The sequence below is a fragment of the Vulpes vulpes genome, chromosome 13 (assembly GCF_048418805.1).
Source record: "Vulpes vulpes isolate BD-2025 chromosome 13, VulVul3, whole genome shotgun sequence".
In the NCBI taxonomy this organism is placed as follows: Eukaryota; Metazoa; Chordata; class Mammalia; order Carnivora; family Canidae; genus Vulpes; species Vulpes vulpes.
Genome location: NC_132792.1, coordinates 109,138,071 through 109,157,464, shown reverse-complemented (window position 1 = coordinate 109,157,464; position 19,394 = coordinate 109,138,071).

Here is a 19,394-nt window from a genome sequence, read left to right as displayed (position 1 = left end):
AAAGGCCTACTTGCCTGCCAGTGAGGTTCTAGCTAGCACCGTGGAGGGAGGGACAGGCAGACAGATAAAGTGGCTCTCACTCAATGCACTTGTACCTAAGCCTCCAAATGGTACCCACAACATCCTTTCCATACAACAGGCTCCCTTGACATTACAGGAAATATCACCAATACCAGCCTGCCATATGGGCTTCTCCAGGCAGGGCATCTGCTGTGTGCTGTGGCGGCACATGGTGGAGACGAGAAAGGTTTAACATTTTTCATTAGTGTAGGCCATAGACAGTTGAACTCCATTATAATGTCTGCAGGAAGAATCTGATCCATTCCATTATCACAGTGACAAAGAGAAAGGATGGCTTGCGATTTCAGAAAGGTCACAGTGAACTGGTGTTCAGCTGTAAGCACTCAAGGTATGATGATAATAATGGGAGAAAGGGTTTAAAAGATGAAGTTTACAGTCAGACAAAAATTAACATTTAAAAGGAAGCCCTTATCTAGGAGATATTCCTATTCTTTCTATTTCTGTCTCCTAGAAATTGCTAGTTGTTAGGGTATTTATATATAAATACATTCTTTCTCCTTCAAAAATTCGTATCTGCTTTCTGATTATTCCCATACTGAAGTGATAGAAGATGCCTGTTGCTATGGGAGTGACTGTGATGTCATAAATGGAAGATAATTGTTTCATTGTGTGATTAAACAAAAGAAAGAAATGAACTTGGAAGGGGAAAAGCAGGTGGTTTATCTGCATTTCTGGTTATAGGTAGGTAATTATTATTAATTCCTTTAGCAATCTTGGGAATTACATTGATCATTAGGGAACTCCTGGGATACAGAGGTGGTTGAGGTGTGACACGTAATTGCACTAAAATTCACATTTACAGTGACATGTCTAAAATGATGACTAAAAATTAGCTGTATATTTTAGAACATTATCTACTGAATTGATAATAAGAATCTGACAACTGGCTGCCCTTTGCTGAAAGCCTCTCTAATTAATGAAAACCGCTTTGATACTTGTTTACCTTTTACCCACCCATCCCTTTTAATTTTTTTGATACACAGTTTCTATAATTCCCAAAAAAAAAAAAAAAAGGAAAAAAATACCCTGATCATATGAATTCATTATTTGTAAGTAATTTTCCTTCATTACATGGATTGTAAGAAATAAGTGTTCAGAACTACTCGGAGCATTTTTGTCCCTCACTCTCTGCCTTCCTGTCCTTACCTTCCCTCCCCCCTCCTTTTTTTAAAGTAATCTTTTTTATTTAATATTCAGGATATCTTATTTTAATTGAATCTAGTTTGGTATTCCAGATTCTACAGTTTTAAGATGACCCATTTACATCTATGTGCATTGCAGCCTCTAACCAATCAAAATAAAAATAAAAAAAAACCTGTCACCACAAATTTTTGCCATCAAATTAAATGTTACATTGAACATTCTACCCTAAATCTCTCAGCATCGACCCTAATGCTACCAGCCTATCAGACCAGGACCCAGCTTATCCTAGTTCACCATGACAAGAATGGCATGGTGGACATTAGGACCTGACAGACTTAAAACAATGCCATCTCTCTGACTTTTGTCCCATACAACTAATACATTCTTGATATTAAAAGCCTTGTCATCTACTCCTACAACCAGATGCTTGCCCAAATGAGCTAATACTACTTTTGCTAAGCTAATTGCCCAATCCCAAGATATTCCTTGGTACTTATTGCTCTAGACAAGTACTTGATATTATGGACAGTGTATCCCTTTTCAGTTTTTGTTTTTCCTCCCTTGATTTTGCTTACCAGGTTCCTCTTTTTACCTTCTTTCAGCATTCTCTGATTCTACTCATACTCAGAATGTATGTGTGACTTTAATTCCTTCCTTGGCCTTTTTTCTCTTTTCACTCCCGACATCTTACTTAGTAAAAATTACACTTATGTGGTGGACATCCATGATTGATTTCCATTTCTATGTATTTACTCAAATTATGTAGATACTCAAATCAATGTCCCAAGCTCGGATCTCACACCTAAACTGATTTTCTATTAGCCATCACTACTTGACTGTACCATGGGTAGTTCCTGTGCAATTTAACTCCAACAAAGATTAAATGAGTAACAAATGGATGCTCCCCCACATACAAAACTTCCTTGCTTTAGGTAATTCCTATTTTAGTCCATGGCCAAATCATATAGAGATTTCCAACATCCAATTAATTTCACAACCTGTGGATTCTGTCTCAGGATATTTCCAATATCCCTCCCTCCTTTCTGCATTCATAAAGCAATACCTAATTCAGATTCTCATCATCTCTCATGCTGTTTGGTTTTCTAACTCAAATTCTTTTCTTTGTCTCCCTGCTTATTGACCATCAATAGCTCTTAACATAACTGTGAGTTTCTTCTTTCTCAAACACAAATATAACCACTTTATTCATTCTTCAAAAATCATCTGAAGGTTGACCAAATTGGGCAATTTAGCAATATGTGTTAAAGGCCTTAAAATTTGTTTTAGCAAATATACTTTTAGAAAAATCCCATTAGGAATAATTGGACTTGTTAACAATTATGTACATAGAAAAGTGTCCACCAAAATATTATTAAAAGTATCAAAATTAATCCCAAATCATGACTGTTAAAATATGTATGCCACCTCTATATAATGGGAGACAGTACAGATAACCAAGATTTTTCTTTTCCTTTCTTTCTTTCTTTCTTTTTTTTTTTTTTTTAGATCTTTATTTATTCATGAGAGACACAGAGAAAGAGAGAGGCAGAGACACAGGCAGAGGGAGAATCAGGCTCCATGCAGAGAACCTGATGTGGGACTTGATCCCAGGACCCCAGAATCATGCCCTGGGCCGAAGGCAGATGCTCAGCTGCTGAGCCACCCTGGGTTCCCTCTTTTTTTTTTTTTTTTTTTAAAGAAATCTATGTAGGTTCTTTCTTTCAAAATACATTCAAAATATATCTTTAATGTAAAAATTTAATTATGGAAAATTCAGGTCTGGTAAAGATGGAGTAAACAGGGATGAGATTTACTCTTTTACCTGAAACAATTACAAATTGAGAAAAAGAATATGACAAAGGACAGTGATCCATAGGGAACAGGGAACAAATGACATGAGTCTTAATAACTGTCTCAGCTCACTTCCTGAAAAATTTTTCCAGGTTTGGGCATAGGAAAAGTGAATCATGCTGGAGCCCTGAAGTCTTCCTAAGTGGATGATAAAAAGTTGAGAAGGTAAGGAGGACAACACAGGTAGATTTATGGGTAGTATACAACAGAGGGGGAAGATGCACAGAGGAAAACTTTGAAGCTCTGCAGAGGGTTATTACCATGTTTTCAGCTGAGAACTGAAACTACATTTGAGGAAACTTAACAGAGACTGAGGAAAGAAATGCTTAAAAGGATTTTAGAAAACAATACTCAAAACTTTCATAGGTGTGGAAACAGATCCTATCACAGCCAGCCAGAATAGAAAATCTCATAATTCATGGGACAATTGTAATGAGAAAGGATTTGGCTCAATAAAGGGAAAACAATAAGGTCTAGGATAAATGTTGCTCTTGTGCCAACATCAAAGCTTAAAAGTGAAGCCCAAATGTTTCTATTAAATTGCTTAAAACCAGTTATAAAGAAAAAAAAATCTTGAAAGTAATAAGAAAATGACACATCATATACAAAAGAATAAAGAAAATAAAGACAGGAAACTTCTGTTTGGAAGCAATTCAAGCCAAAAAACAGCACAGCAAAATTTCAACAGTACCAGCCTAGAATTCCATACCCAGTAAAAATATCTTTCAAAAATGATAGTGGAGTCTATTTCAGAAATTCAAGCATTGAGAGAATTCATCATCAGCGGACCTGGACTTCAAAAAATATTAAAGAAATTCCTTCAGACAGGGAAAAATAGTACTAGAAATAAATCTGGATAAGCCAAAAATAATAAAGAGCACTAAAAATGGTAACTATTGGAATAAATACTTAAAAATCAAATAACTAAAATAAAAATAACAAAATGCATTGTGTAATCTATAACATATGTAATCTATAACATATAACATATCTATAGCATAAAATGTATAACAACAATAATACAAAGGCTGGAAAAGGAAAAAGCAACCACAAGAATAACACTGCCCTTCCCCAAATTATAGCTAAGGAGCTAATAAAAACATAAAATGGAATCCATAAAATGGAATCTAATGGGAGGTAGGAAAAGAGAAGAAAGAAAGAAAAGAAAAGATATACCACAACAAAAGCATATAGCAAAAAGACTGGTTTAAATGACCTCAGATCAATAATAACATTATGAGTAGGTTAAATATCTAAATTAAAGGGACAAGATTGCCGTATTGAAGGAAAGTGGAAACAGAACTCCATGCTACCTAGAAGAAAGACACTTTCAATAAAAGAACCCGATAACTCAAAAATAAAAGGTTAAAGATAGATATCATAAGAGTAGCTATTAAGAATCTAGAGAGGCAATATTGATATTTTATATTATATTTCATATTTTCTGATGATTTAAAAATGTTTATTTTATTAAAATGTTTGCTTCCTTTTCTCTTGAAATTATACTGTGCTTACCTAGAGGTCATAGTACCAAAAAGAAGAATGCTTCTATCAGAGCACAAAATAATGGTTTTTTGAACTGAAAGTTGAGACTGTGACCTGGTCACCTTAGGCTCTTTGTGCCTCTGAATCACTAGGCAAAGAAGGAAGTTACTGTACTGACAGGAGTAATTGATCCTATTATCAGGGTGAAACTGAGTTGCCACTACAAAATAGAGGTAAGGAATATTATGTTTACAACACAGAAGATTCTTAGGGCATCTTTTCAAACTACCACATTCTATGATTAAAGGCATTGGAAAACTGTATTAACTTAATTAAGGGAGGAGTTCTAACAGCCCTGACTCTTCCAGAATGAAGAGTTTTGCTAACTCCACTGGCAAACAAGCAGTGATCTTTTGCAGAAATGAAAACTGTAATGGATATTTCTTCCTTATTTTGTTATAAATCAGTATATATACTAAGCAAAGTTTCTCTTTTATTCTCTTATCATCTAAAATAAGGTGTAGTAATAATAGTTAACTTTACATCACAGTATTGAAGTTACAGAATATTGAAAAGAACAGGAATGAAGAACTTTGTGTCCTCTTCTGGGAAAAGTGGTTAGTGTGTTTTCAATGTATGTAGAGCAATAGCATCATGTTAGGTTGAAATATGATCTTGTTATTGCCTTTATTTAGAGTTTTAATATAGTTTAAGAAGATGTGCATGAGAACCAAGTTGGCAAGAAGTGGACTAAGATAGTCAGTTTTATGTATCAACTTAACTATAATCCCCAGCTAATTCAATCAGATGCTAAATTCGGTATTGCCATAAAGGTATCTGTAAGTATGATTAGTATCTGTAACCACTTAGCTTTAAAGGAGGTTATCCTGTATAATCGGAGTGGACCTTATGAGCAAAATCTTTCCCTGAAGAAGAAAAAACTGCCTGTAAAATGCATCTTCTGCTCATGCCCTAATGTTCAAATCTGCCCTGCCTAATGGCCTACCATTTAGGACTTTGGGCTTACCTAGCCAGCCCCACAATTACATAATGTAATTCCTTGCAATAAATCTCTTTATACATCCTACTGGTTCTATTTCTGTGGTTGAACCCTAACTGATACTAAGATTTTAGTGTTCATTTTCTCTAAATAACCAGAATTTCTGTATTTTTTCCTTCTTTTCCCATTTTGAATAAAAATTGCAAAATGATTATTTGATTCTTTTTAAAGGAAGACATGATTGTTCTCCTCTATTATGTTTTTATTTTAAATTCCCTACTCCAGTATCCTTTTTTTATACCTTCGAATTGTATGTTTGCTACTGTTGCTCTTTTCACTGTGTATTTAAATTATTTTTGCCTATATTTTTCTCTTACTATTTTGTTTGCTCTCATTGCAAGACTGCATTTAGCAAAAGTATAGATGAATCCAATATTTCACTGAATTGAAATTTTACTAATAAGATTATACCACATGTTTCCACTTTGACACCTGAGCTCCTGCCTGGAGATGGCCATAATTCACCATGTATATCTTGCAGTCAGAGACATCAGCCCATTTCCTGAGCACTATTTCTGCTTATGGATTTTAGTATACAGCCTACATGAGGTCTCACTGCTCTGTTTCATGCATGACACTTAAAGAGAAAATATGTGCCCCACTGCAGACAAAATGCTGGAAAAAATGTTTGAGAAAGAAAGTGAGAGGGAGATAGGGCAAACAGAGTTCAATTTTTTTCATCAACCTGCTACACCCTTGTTAGTCATGACCCAAACAAAAGCAGATGTTCCATCTTTCTTCTGGAGTTGCTGTGTGTCAGCTCTTTGATATCAAGATACTAGTTATTTACCCCAGCAGACAGAAGCATTAAGGACAACAATTAGAGCAGGTGTTGTGAATAATCAGTCTAATTATTACGGTGTGAAATGGGGGAGCTTGACATCCTGGCAACGCCTTGATGCTTCGAGATTTTGGTTGCATATATCTAAGTGTAGCACTTGCCTATTCAAAATCAACTTTTTTTTCTTCAATTTTTGTTGCTTGTAGTAGTTTATAAACCTACTTTGAAACACATAACATTCACATCCACACACAGGTGTGTGCACACACATACACATATGTCGAATTTTCCAGTATAAGACACTGAATATGAAGGTCCATTCTTTCTTTGGATTTGGTCAATTGATCTTTTCAGCTAGTTAACAAGAATCTTTTCAGTCTAAACATATTCAGAGAAAATTAAGAATGGGGATTAACCTTGATGTAGGTTGATTAACATTAGAATCATCTGGGGACTTTGAAAAACTAGCTTTGCCTGGGCCCCACATCTGAATATGAGACCCAGGCATGATGACTACAGGCCACTCAGATTATGAACTGTATCTCCCTTCCCTTTGGTCCTCATGCGAATTTTGGGTAGCTCTCAGTCTCTCTTAAGTTTAGGTCTTGAATTACGTTGAGTATAGGAAAGAATTCATTTTCACAAAAGTTATCTGGATGTTCCAGAGCTCTAAAAGGACAATAACAACAAAATAGACATATAGGCAAAGAAAATAAAACATGAGACTTTTCCAGTGATTTAATGAGAAATATACCTGAGAAGAAGGCTTGATGGCATGGGTCTTCAACAGGCACCAAAGAATAGGTATGTTACTTCAATAAAAAATATGATTATTAAGAAAAGTGTTATTAATGTAGGTCAAGAAGATATAGATAAGCATGAATAGTCATGACTGGAAGGTAAGGATAATTGAAGCACATGAACATAGGTAATGAAAAAAAGAACAGACATGCTACCAGGGGAGTGTGCCATTGGCTGTCCAGGCAGAGAGGGGAGATGAATATTGCATTTTTCATAACAATTTCAAACTGGTGATACAAAGTATGATTACAGAACATTAGTTCCTGGCTTCTTCTTTCAGTTAATAATTGAAGGTCAGACAACTGCGGATATTTTCTCTCATGATTTTATCTCTAGAATGTAGATGAGTTTTAGAAAATTCCCATTGGACCATGCTAGATCCTAACTTTTATACCTACTCTTTCCAATGCCAAGACTAATACTGACATGAGGCAGGATGTATTCAAGCCCTTTTAGGATTCCTAAAGCCTATCCTGTTTTCTGTTGACAAACATATCCCTTAATCCTGAGTGTCTGCCTGCTTGTATTTATTTATTTCCTCAATTATGTGTTTCTTCCCTCTTTGGGGTAACATCCCTCTTCTCAATATACAACTTTGTTGTACCTGCCTTCCTCAGCCCAGTAGTTATTAAATCTAGGTGGTGAAATGTGTTGTTAATGATCTTCTCTGTTAGTACCTTAAAATACCATCAGTCTTTTTTCCAGCCATGCCTCCTACAGTACCTAGGGGTACAACCTAGTTTCTAGTCTTGGCCCCTTCCTCTTTGCTGACCCAGCTAAGTCAGAAATGAGAAAAATTCTGAATTTAATCCTGAGAAGAAAAGAGGATTCAGCTTTTGAAGTGAATCCACTTTTATCTTTTGCATAGGTTAGGAAGAGATCAACCAGGATGGTGAGATAGTTTAACATCAGGTCAAATAAGAATAATACTAAAAATCAAGGATAGTGCTTAATCTAAAATAAGGAAACTCCATATCTCTCCAAAAAAGTTTTTGGCTTCAAGAATAAAAATAAAAGAAGCATATTTGTCTCAATCCAAATACAGACACCAGAAAGACAAACTGGGACTATACAATGAAGTAGCTTGCAGGATAATACACTGAAAAATGTAATCATGCATAAATCATGCACAAAGTAGAAACCACAAATTCTGTATTTGGCAAGACTTCGATTCCTTTGCATAATTCTTTCATTTTCATCTTGCTACTTCCATTCTCCTCTCATAGAAATAGCTACATAAAACAAAGACATAAACTGTGCGCAATTAAAATGGGAGAATAGCTGAAAGGAATGTATTGATAATTATGTTAAAATCTATACCGTAAGGATTCTTGCATTGTTAGGCATCTAATTTGTCATCTGTTGACATCAGCATCTCAGTTCTCCCCAACATCTGAAGCTTTGTTTTAGGCAACTTCTTGCAGAGTGAGCAAACTTTATGTACCGTTGAGTTGACAAAAGTATAACTATATCCTACAGGAAGAGACTTAAGTAAACCTCCAGCAGTCATATGAAATTCCAGAAAGACAAGACAATCACTGAAAGACAGGGCTGGGGACACAATTTCCCTAGCCTGAAGCAGGTGCTAAAATGGTACTCTTATCATTTGCAAGGTTGGCAGTGGTTGACTGGAAGAAGGAAGGACAGTTAGAGCACTTCTTGTGTATGGAGCTCTGTTTTATCTTCATAACCTTGGGAGAAGTGTGTTTGGAGAAGGATAGTCCATTGCCTTCATCCAAAGAAGGCTCTGGTCACCTACAACAGGCTCAGGGAACACTTGGTATAGCCTCTAGTATCTTTTTTCTTAATTATGATCAGCTCATTCATGAAGTTCAGACATGCGTGATTTCTCCTTTCTGTCACAATCTATTAAAAAAAAATTAAAGCTCTAAATCACATTCCCAATGAGATTTAAATGTTGCATTATAACCTAAAATAAAGCCTTGCTCTGAAGTTAAAAATATTAAGGTGAGAAGCAATATGGCATAATACTAATGAGCAGAACTATGTATTTCTTCCTGAATGCAAATCAGTGTTCATCCAGGTTAGGCAAAAACTTTTGTACCTCAACTACCCCATTTATAAAATTTCATAATGATAGCACTAACTTGTGAGATTATCGTATTAAATTAGCACATAAAAATCATTTAGCAATGTATATGATATTAGCCACCATTTATTAGAGTTTCATTGAAAAGAAGAGTAAAGAAATGTAGAGAAATTAGAAGGAAAAAAAAAGAATAAGGAAGGGGTGGTAAGTCTAGTAAGTCAAGGCACATCGTAATATAGGAAACATATTCTTAGTTCTTAATATAAGCCAGACTCTATATTCAGTGCTCTAAACCTCACTACTGTTTTTTGAAGTGGATTATATTATCTCCATTATAAGATGAGAAACTGGCGACTAGTTCATCAAGGATCACACACCTGGGGCAGCCCAAGGGGCTCAGGGGTTTAGCCTGATCCTTCAGCCCAGGGCCTGATCCTGGAGACCCAAGATTGAATCCCCACGTTGGGCTCCCTGAATGGAGCCTGCTTCTCCCTCTGCTTGTGTTTCTGCCTCTCTCTCTCTCTTTCTGTTTCTCATGAATAAATAAATAAAATCTTAAAAAAAAAAAAAAAGGATCACACACCTAGTAAATGACAAAATTTGAACAGGACAATGGAAGCTGAATTCTTAATAATTATATTTTATTTTTTTAAAATAGATTTTAACTCTCAAATATTAATAAATTACATCAAAATTGACAATAATTTCTTTGTATTACGTATGCCTTACCTCCTCTACCTCTAGTGGGATATAGTAGGAAATATTTGAATAAGCAATCAGGATACTTGTGCTTTTTGTCACAAATGCACTGAGGGATCTGTAGAGGTCAAAGTGCATTGAAACCATATAGATGAAAGACACAGTAAAACAGATTTCACAGAACTGCCAGGGAATGTGGTATCCCAAAGGCATCCAATCATAGTTACACTGCATAAGTCTACTGCCTGAAACTGACATCACAAAGACTTGAGAAAATGCAACTAAAATTGAGGTTATTTTTCAAACTTTCCAAATATTATATAAACATAAGCCACTCTTCCTCTATCTTCATTAACCAGTTTCTGATCTGTTCTATTCCTCACAGCACTTTCCAATTGGGTGAAACTTTGTCTTTGCACCCGACTATATTACACATTGTCTCCAGGGTTTGCAATACTCAGGAGATCATGGGCGGCAAAGGAGACAACAAATCTAGTCCAGGGAGCATTGCGTATAATTATTGCTAAAGTTCATTACAGTGGCAATGGAGAGAAATAGAGCATTCATAATTTGGTTAAGGAGGAACTTAAACATCAAAGCTGACTGCTACGGTACAGAGCATTGTCAGAGTGACACGGTTTGCTCTGCTCTGGAGTGGCTCATGCACCAATCGACGAGCCCTTGTGTAGGCACTGCATGGAGTATGGCCAGGCCAGAAAGCAACAATGAGATCAAGGCTTGGCCCCATGGGAAGAAATTAGGGCGATGAAATTGGGAAGTTGACACAGTTTTCTAGAAACCATCACCTGTCCTTTGTTTGTCTACCCATGGTATTCCCCACCCCAATCAAGCCAGTGCCTCATAGTGACTTTACAGCCTGATGTCCTCTGCCTTTCAGTTTTATACTCTTGCAGTAGCACATATATCTTTCCTTTGTTATTTAATCTGCATTTTGTGTGATAGAGTGCCCCATGAAAGCCTGCAGGGTCCCTTCAATCAATGCAGAGGTGGGCTTCTTCTCTTTTGCATTAGCTCCTATTTATTAAACACTAGTATATACGTATCTGAATGGTATTAGAATTTATTAATCATATTACACAAACAGAAAAATGAGCTTCAAGGTAGTGAAGTGACCTGCTCCAAATAACAACCCAATTAACTCAGGATTCAAAACATCTAACTAAATCCAAAATGCAAGCATTTTTCCCTAACTCAATGATTCCTTGGTATAAAAGTGCTCTGTATAAAGAAACAATAAAGTTCTCCAAACATTTTATGAAAAGTGAGAAGTTCATTTCTATTCGGTGGGGTGGGTATAGGTCAGTTTCTAGAATTCAACATCTGCATAAGAAAAAAGAAGGAAGAGGAGAAAGAAGAAATCAATATGGACAAAAGACAGAAGAACCTATTTCACATCTTTTAAATAATTTGAGCTTTAATGTGTCATGTTACCTTTTTTATCCTGGTCATTTCCAAATTGATTTCATTTCCACTGAGTCACAATATGCATTTCCAATGACATAAGCTCAATGGATTTCTATTCTACACAGCATAAAAGCATCGGGTGGGCAGCCTGGGAGGCTCAGTGGTTTAGTGCCACCTTCAGCCCAGGGCGTGATCCTGGAGAACCAGGATCGAGTCCCACATCGGGCTCCCTGCATGGAGCCCTGCTTCTCCCTCTGCCTATGTCTCTGCCTCTCTCTCTCTATCTCTCTCTTTCTCTGTGTGTGTCTCATGAATAAATAAAATCTTTAAAAAATTAAAAAAAAATAAAAGCATGGGTTAAAACAGTAAAAGATTCCTACGAATACTCTGCCCTTTCTAACTCAGGCAGGAATCTTTCTGATGTCATCCTTCACTCTTTTCTCCCCTGAATTTCCTGCATTATTGTTTCAAATCCTTTCCAATAAATTAGAAAATTACGTATCTACTTAAAATCTGTAACTGTTTAACCAATTCTTCTTTTAAATCAGGGACCGATTGGGGACAAAGATAGCTTCATCAAAAGATGTTATCATTATCTGCTTCTCCTTTTCACCTTGATCTAGAGGGCTTGTGAATGATGGTGCCTGATAGAGCCCTGAGAAAGCAAATGACTGGCAAAAGACAGCAAAAGATTTGGGTACAGAGTGCAGCAGTTAAGTGCTTCCTTTTATTGCACCAACATTCCAAACAAAGAATGAAATTATCTTATGATCCAGCAAAATTGAACTTCTAATGGAAGTAACTTTTAGAGGAGGCAAATAACTTTTGAAGTTTTGTAGCATTTTTATTAGGAAAAAAATCCATCTTAATACTGAAATAATTTCTCTATAATCAAATGGAAGACTTTTTTAAAGGATGTTTATGCTAAGAGTTTTATTGTGCTAGCAAAATAGTTTCTCTTTTATGGCTTATCGCAGAAGAACAAGGCAAATCCTGCCTAGCAAAATGCCTCCACATGCCAAATGACAGAGTCTAAGGAGCTTTCAGGAAACCAAGAAATCTGATCACTGCTGAGGGCATTTTAATACATTAAATTCAAAAATTATTTAAGCTTTGCTTTCTTACTACTGGTTTTCTTCAAGAATGGAGCTCAAAGAGTATTTTGATGGTCATTTTTTTTTCTCAGCCAATATTAGCACTCAAAGAATCTTTACTAATAAGCAGTATCTCAATAAATATTTATAAATACTTCTTCAATACAAAGCTCTTAGCAGAATGTTAGAAGAATACATAAGCATAAGCATATTTGCCTTCTAGAATCGTGTGGATCAACAAGGTATAAACAATATTGTTTTAAAACTAAAGCAATAAGCAAAGTGTCCAAAAATTGGTTCAGGGAAGGCATGCTCTGGGAGTATGCCCAGGAGGTACACACTGTCTATCGCCCAAACTGGAAACTTACAGTAAGGAAACCTGTGAGCTTGGGACAATAAATATTTTCAATGGTCTCATTTGGGCTACTTAATATAGAATAACGGTTTGAGGAACAAATTTTTAAAAATCATTGTTTCTTTCAGTTTTCATATTGTAAGAGATGAGAATGTTTACCTCAGCTCATGAGCAGGATTAGAGGCTAGGTCTTCTGACCCTGAGCCCTGTGCTTTTGTAGCTCTTCAACGTTTCCTTTTGTTCACTCTGTCAGCAGTACTAAAAGAAGGGGGACTTAGGCTGATCCCCAGCAAGAAGAATATTCAAAGCCTAAGCTTCAGAGTCAGTCAGATGAGTTTGTGTTTTAGCTCCAAAGCAGAAGTGCTGTGAGTACTTGGAGATGAAATAGGGAGTACATTCATCCTACTAAGCACTAGATAGAACAATCAAAAGCATCTAGTATAATCACTGACAAAGGATTACAACAATTTTTCTATTTTTATTATACGAGCTACCTATTATTATTATTATTATTATTATTATTATATGCTTACCTGTTTTAATGGGGTTGTCTAGGTAAACAAGAATTACTTGGGTTTGAAGAGTGTCTGTTCTCTCAGGACTCAAGAAAACAGTAAAAAGGAAGTGTTTGGAGGATCCTGAGCTTATAGTGGGGTTATTAATTTATACACATGTATTTGGTGAATATCTATTCTGGATTAACCACTGGGGATATAAGGAGCAAATGGGATAACAAGGTCTTTACACATACTTTGTTCACAGGTGCACTACAATGAATAATGTGAATATGAAAAGAGAAACACATGGACCCTGTAAACACATAAAAGGGGTAGCTTCTCCAGAAATGAAGCAGAGTGGGAGAATCAGGAAGGTTTTTCTGGGGAAAAGTTCCTGAATACGAGACCTGAAGTGGGCAAAGCAGAGAAGCTGGAAAGATGAAATGTGTTCCAGGCAGAGGGAGCCATAGACATAAATGAGAACAAAAGAACATGGTTCTTTGGAGAAATATGAAATCCTATGGTATGTTATCAGGTAGCGTGAAGTAAGTAGTGACAAATAATGAGGCTAGAGACATATGAAAACATAACATCTTGTAGGACACCAAAGCCTGGGTCCTACAAATGCTTCTACAAAGTTTTGTTCTTATTCCTAGACTTTGGGAAACCTTTGACAGGTGTTGGAAATATTTTAGAAAGACTGGAAAGATTTCCCTGGTTATAGAAAGAAGTCTGCAGCCGGGCAGAGCAGGAAGGTAAGCAATAAATTAAAGGCCTTGGAAGAATCTAGTAATTGGTGATGGTACTGGAGATGGATGGACACTGGACTGAATGTTGGTCACAGGGATGACACCAAGTGGAAAAGGCTGAGATTCTTTTGGCAGTTAAGACTGATAGGCCTTGGTAACTGATTAGATGTGAGTTGTATAGAGTTAAGAAGTAAAAGACAGTGTAGTGATTTCTGGCTTAAATTGGGTGGGTAGAATTCAATAATTAAGGAAACAGGAGTAAGGAAAGGGAAGAGAAGTGGGGGAAGGTCCGGAAGGATGATGGTTTCAATATGACATCGAATATGCAATCATTCCAAATCACCTAAGTGCTTGCTCATAAGCCACTGGCAGAAGTCATGATCTAAACATTAGTGTCCTGCTTCTAGCACTTTTTAGAAGAGCAAGTGTTTACTGAACCATGTGTCACAGAGTAGTAGCAAGAGGAACAGCCTTTACAAAAAATTGAAGCGATAATTGAGTTTAAAATAGTGAGTAAAATTATAATTTAAACTTATGAGTAATGATGTGTTCTTTACTCTCTCCTTAATCAAGACTAAAGCAAAACGCAAATACAAAAGGTAGAAAAGTCCAGTTTTCTATCCGTATCAGCTGTCTTTGAAGAGCAGCATAAGCAGGTAGATTTTGCTGTGACTTCTTGTGTATTTCTTTTCCTGTTTGCCTTTAAAATTACTGGAATTGTTTTGGGGCTCCTAAGTGGCTCACACTTGGTTAAGTATCTGACTCTTGATTTTGGCTCAGGTCACGATTTCCAGGTCATGAAATTGAGCCCATGTTGGGCTCCATGCTCAGTGGGGAGTCTCTTGGAGATTCTTTCTCCCTCTTCCCCTGCCCCCAACCCTGTGCACAGCATGTGCTCCAAATAAATATATACATACATACAATCTAAAAAAAAATAAGTAAATAAAATAATTGGAATTCTTTTGAATTTTGACCTTTCTGAAATGCTAGCCATGCCTCTCAACACTGAACAAAATCCGTAAAGACTAATTTTTCCATTATCCATCAAGTTATCTTAAAGCACTGCTATATCTGTTCTAGAAGAGATATCAAAGGATGTCATTACTGAATGTTACCAAAAGGAAAAAGATAATGAATGGAACCAAGAATTAGAGCCACCTTAAAAGTCCTAACAAGGAAGTTAATTCCTCCAGACTCTTTGTGAATATATAATCTCTTTCCCTCTCATATTTGAGATTTCACTAGTCAGTCTTTCAAAGTAGGCAGTAAGTGGCACATGGGTATGTATTCACTGCAAGTTCTTACAGCCTGTCTGTTGGAGAGTAAGTGGGGCAGAGACACAAAAGATGAGGAGACATTCTATTGGCTCCACATGAATCAAGGGATACCATTCTGCTCTTAAGAATCTCTGCTCTAGGGACACCTGGGTGGCTCAGCAGTTGAGCGTCTGTCTTTGACTCAGGGCATGATCCCAGGGCCCAGGATCGGGTCCCACATTGGGCTCCTGTGGACAGCTTCCTTCTCCCTCTGCCTATGTCTCTTCCTCTCCCTCTCTCTCTCTCTCTTTCTCTCTCTCTCATGAATAAATAAATAAAATCTTAAAAAAAAAAAAAGAATATCTGCTCTAGGCCCTTCCATGCCAAAACTGAAGTGTGATTTCAATAGAAAAAGAGGCCAGAAGCTGAGACTTAATTATCTCTGTGCCCTTGCATGTTTAAACATGCACAACTTTAGTTCAGTGATGCACAGTACCACTTATGGCCCCCTCGAGCTGAATCAGCCAAATGCTTGTGTTTGGGGGCCCATGGAGAGGGTCCCTATTTATTAGGATCAGCCCATACTACTCACATCAAGCAGACTGCTAATTGTTAGGTATCATATTTGACCTTTTATCTCCCTTTCAAAACCACCTGGCTTGACTTCACTTTTTAATGCATTGCCCGGAAGAGGAATTGACCATTTTTACCATCTCCACTCAAGGAGGAGTGAGTGAAAGTAACTCTAAACAAACAGATAAAATATAATTGCAAGAATATATATAGCATGCTTCAACCAGAGACAGGATCCTCTCACTGATGACTAGAGATGTTGGTCTTACACCAGATCTCCAGGATGCTGCCATCAAGAGGAAACTGGAAAATGGTCTAGATGAAGAAAGAACCAGTTTTAGTCAGGATTATCTACTGAAAAACTAAGGACTGTCCCCCAAACTATTTGCTCCTTCCTGTTGGGAAGTCCACTATCCACGAACAAAACACTGGAGAAGTCAATTGCTATTGGCTCCTAGCAGCTGAGCAAGTTGTAGTCTTGCCTTATTGGCATCACAGAGAGGTAGGAGTGGACACACCGGTGCAGTAGCACATCAATATCTATAACAGTGGGGCCTGGGATGATGTGTGTCATCCCAGAACAAACTATCTAAGTAATTACACCATCCCAGTTCTTTATCTTCTGCTCAGACTCTACCCTGAGCCTATGTCAGGATTCTTTGCTGAGAATGAGATCAGCTTTGATGGTTAGCGAGCTTCACCTACTGGAGCAAAGGGTGGAAAGGTCAATTATCCTAGTATTCAAAGGGCTAGCCATACAGTTGAAGTGTAGGTTTTTGTATTAGTGTGGTGTGTGAAAAGTTTGACCTAAACCTTGTAGAATCTAGAAAAGGGGATTGCCTGTTCTACAGCCCGTTTGATCTACATCATGACCAAGGGACTGGATTATACTCCAACTGTCTCCCAGCTCATTTATATCATGCATGCCTCAAACCTAGTCAGAGCTCACAAGGGCATTTCTCACACAGTGACTATCCTCAGATGAGGGGGACACACTCAAGAAGATAAAAAGAAAAAAACAAACAAATAACAATGATCATGCAATATGAGGGAGGAAGAAAATGAAGTCAGATACACAAAAACCAAATCAAAATCTGCCTAACTCAACAACTCTGTTTTCTCTATTTGTGTGATTAATTTACTTCTTGTGCATTGTATGGTTAGCTTTATCCACAGGAGCTAGATTCATGTTTAAAATAATGGCAGTATTTAAGGACAAAAAATACACACTGATTATCGCATTCCTTCATAAAGGTTACTTACTGAGTGGAGCGGCACATAGACCTGTAGACCCATTTTCTGTGGCAATCCTTAATTATTCTACTCCCTCAAAAGATACCGCTAGTATTTAAAGTGTATTATTTTAGAATAAAGGTTTCACTTTGCCTAAGCATTAAGACTTAAAAAAAACATTTAACTTTGACATTTCATTTATAGGCATTTTAATTATCTGGATGGTTTCCTTTAAATGCTAGATGTAGGCAGAGAAAATTTGTACTTATATAGAAGAAAGTGCTTCCAGGACTCCCTAATTTTCATGTGTTATGAATTTTAATGCCTTATGCGGGTCAGGTTTTCATAGCCACGAAGAGGGAATACATTGACCTTAAACTATTGTACAGTTGTAACAGTATTTTTAGTCTCTGTTTGTTATGGGCAGACAGGAAATATATTTTGTTTATGTTTTCTTTTTCAAAAGTTCTTGCAGCAGAAGTAAGAGAGCCCCAGGCATCTAAGAAAGGTCTCACATTTTTGCTACTTTCTCTTTTTAATTTAAGAAAAAATTTGTGATGATGAGGTAGCAACAAAACAGACTGTATCTGCATGGCTGAAAATCAGTAGGGGGTTGCCGGGCAGGCAAAGGTGGCCTGGCTGGTGGCAGCCCATCCCTGCAGATAGGAGTACTCGTCCACTGCAAGGCCAGGCAAATAAAAATGGCTACCAGAACCCTCCACACTTCTGTCTGTCTCCCACCCCTGACAAGACAGGTTCACTTAGGCGTCCAGACTCTCAATTGTTCTTCAATGTGCAGGAATTTTGTTGGGCTGCCCTACCCAGCTCTTTCTCCCAGTATACCAATCCTAGCTCTGTATTTCCTGTATCTTTTTCTACCTTATCAAACTTAACTATCCTTTCTACTACCTCTACAGACTTGACCTACTAATATAACTAACACATTTTAGAATAACCTATTAGTAGTAGATACTATCTCAATTGCTTTGTGAATTATTACAGGTATAGATAAATGGATATGCAGATGGATGAAAAAAAAAAGACTCCAAAACATTGTTTTATTTGCCATCATTTCCAGAGAATATATGCCTTTCAAGTTTTGGCTACCTGGAGGCACAATAACGTGGCTGTAATTAATGAATCACCAGGGGCTCCTCGGTGGCACAGTCAGCTAAGTGTCCGACTCTTGGTGTCAGTTTAGGTCATCATCTCAGGGTCCTGAGATCAAACCCCTGGACTCTGTGCTCAGTGCAGAGTCTACTTGGGATTCTCTCTCCCTCTGCCTCCACCTCTCCTGCTTGTGCTCTCTCTTTCAAATAAATAAATAAATCTTAAAAAAATAAAATAAATGAATCATCAATCGTCTCTTTCATAGCTGGTAGCAAGTAGACGTGGGGTATTATTTGTGCAGGTAATCAAATGTGTTCTTAAAGAGCTGGCCTGGCTACAGCCATGTTGATAATGTGGCAATCTGGTTACTAAGGCAATGGAAGCCACATCTGTGATTTCTGCATATTGGGCAATCTTTTTTTTTTTTTTTTTGTATTGATAATCAAAATGTTTTCTGAACTCCCATAGTGCATATATCCTATACCATAAATTGAATTCCTAATTAACAACTAAGATTTATTTTGTTCTAGTAGTTTGTATATATAAATATGTCATATGTTCTTTTAAAAAGCATCTTTTGAATTCCTCACAAGTGTCCAGCACAGCGCTGAGCATGGGACAAGCCATTAATAAATAGTCATTATAAATACTCTTGGTTAAAGTCCGTTGTATTGTGTAGACCACTGCCGACAAGCCTAACATGGCTCTGTAATTGCACATTTGCGTCATCCCAGGGAATCCATTTAAGTGAACTCTTCTGCATCTTAAAATAAAACTGTGCCGGCTTCTTTATTGATGAAGCTAAATCATAACTCACAAACTTCAACAAAATGGAATCTTTTCAAGGTCAGAAAAATCTGGGAATGCTTCATCCCCCACCTCCTGAACTCCCTCCCTGGACCTGGAATGGCCATCTGTTGCTCTGGCAGATTTACAGTTCATTCACACTGTGAGTGATAGGAGGAGGAAGTGAGCAGAGCTAATCAGAGCTAAGTAGTTAACGAGCAGAGGGCTAACGAGCTGGTGAGTTAACGAGCTAAGCAGAGAGCTAATGAGCTGCTGTTTTCCACTACATGCAAGCAAATATATCTTTCAGGTGATTGTTTACCTTTAGCATTCTTAGCAGATGTCCATAATGACATAGCTAAGAT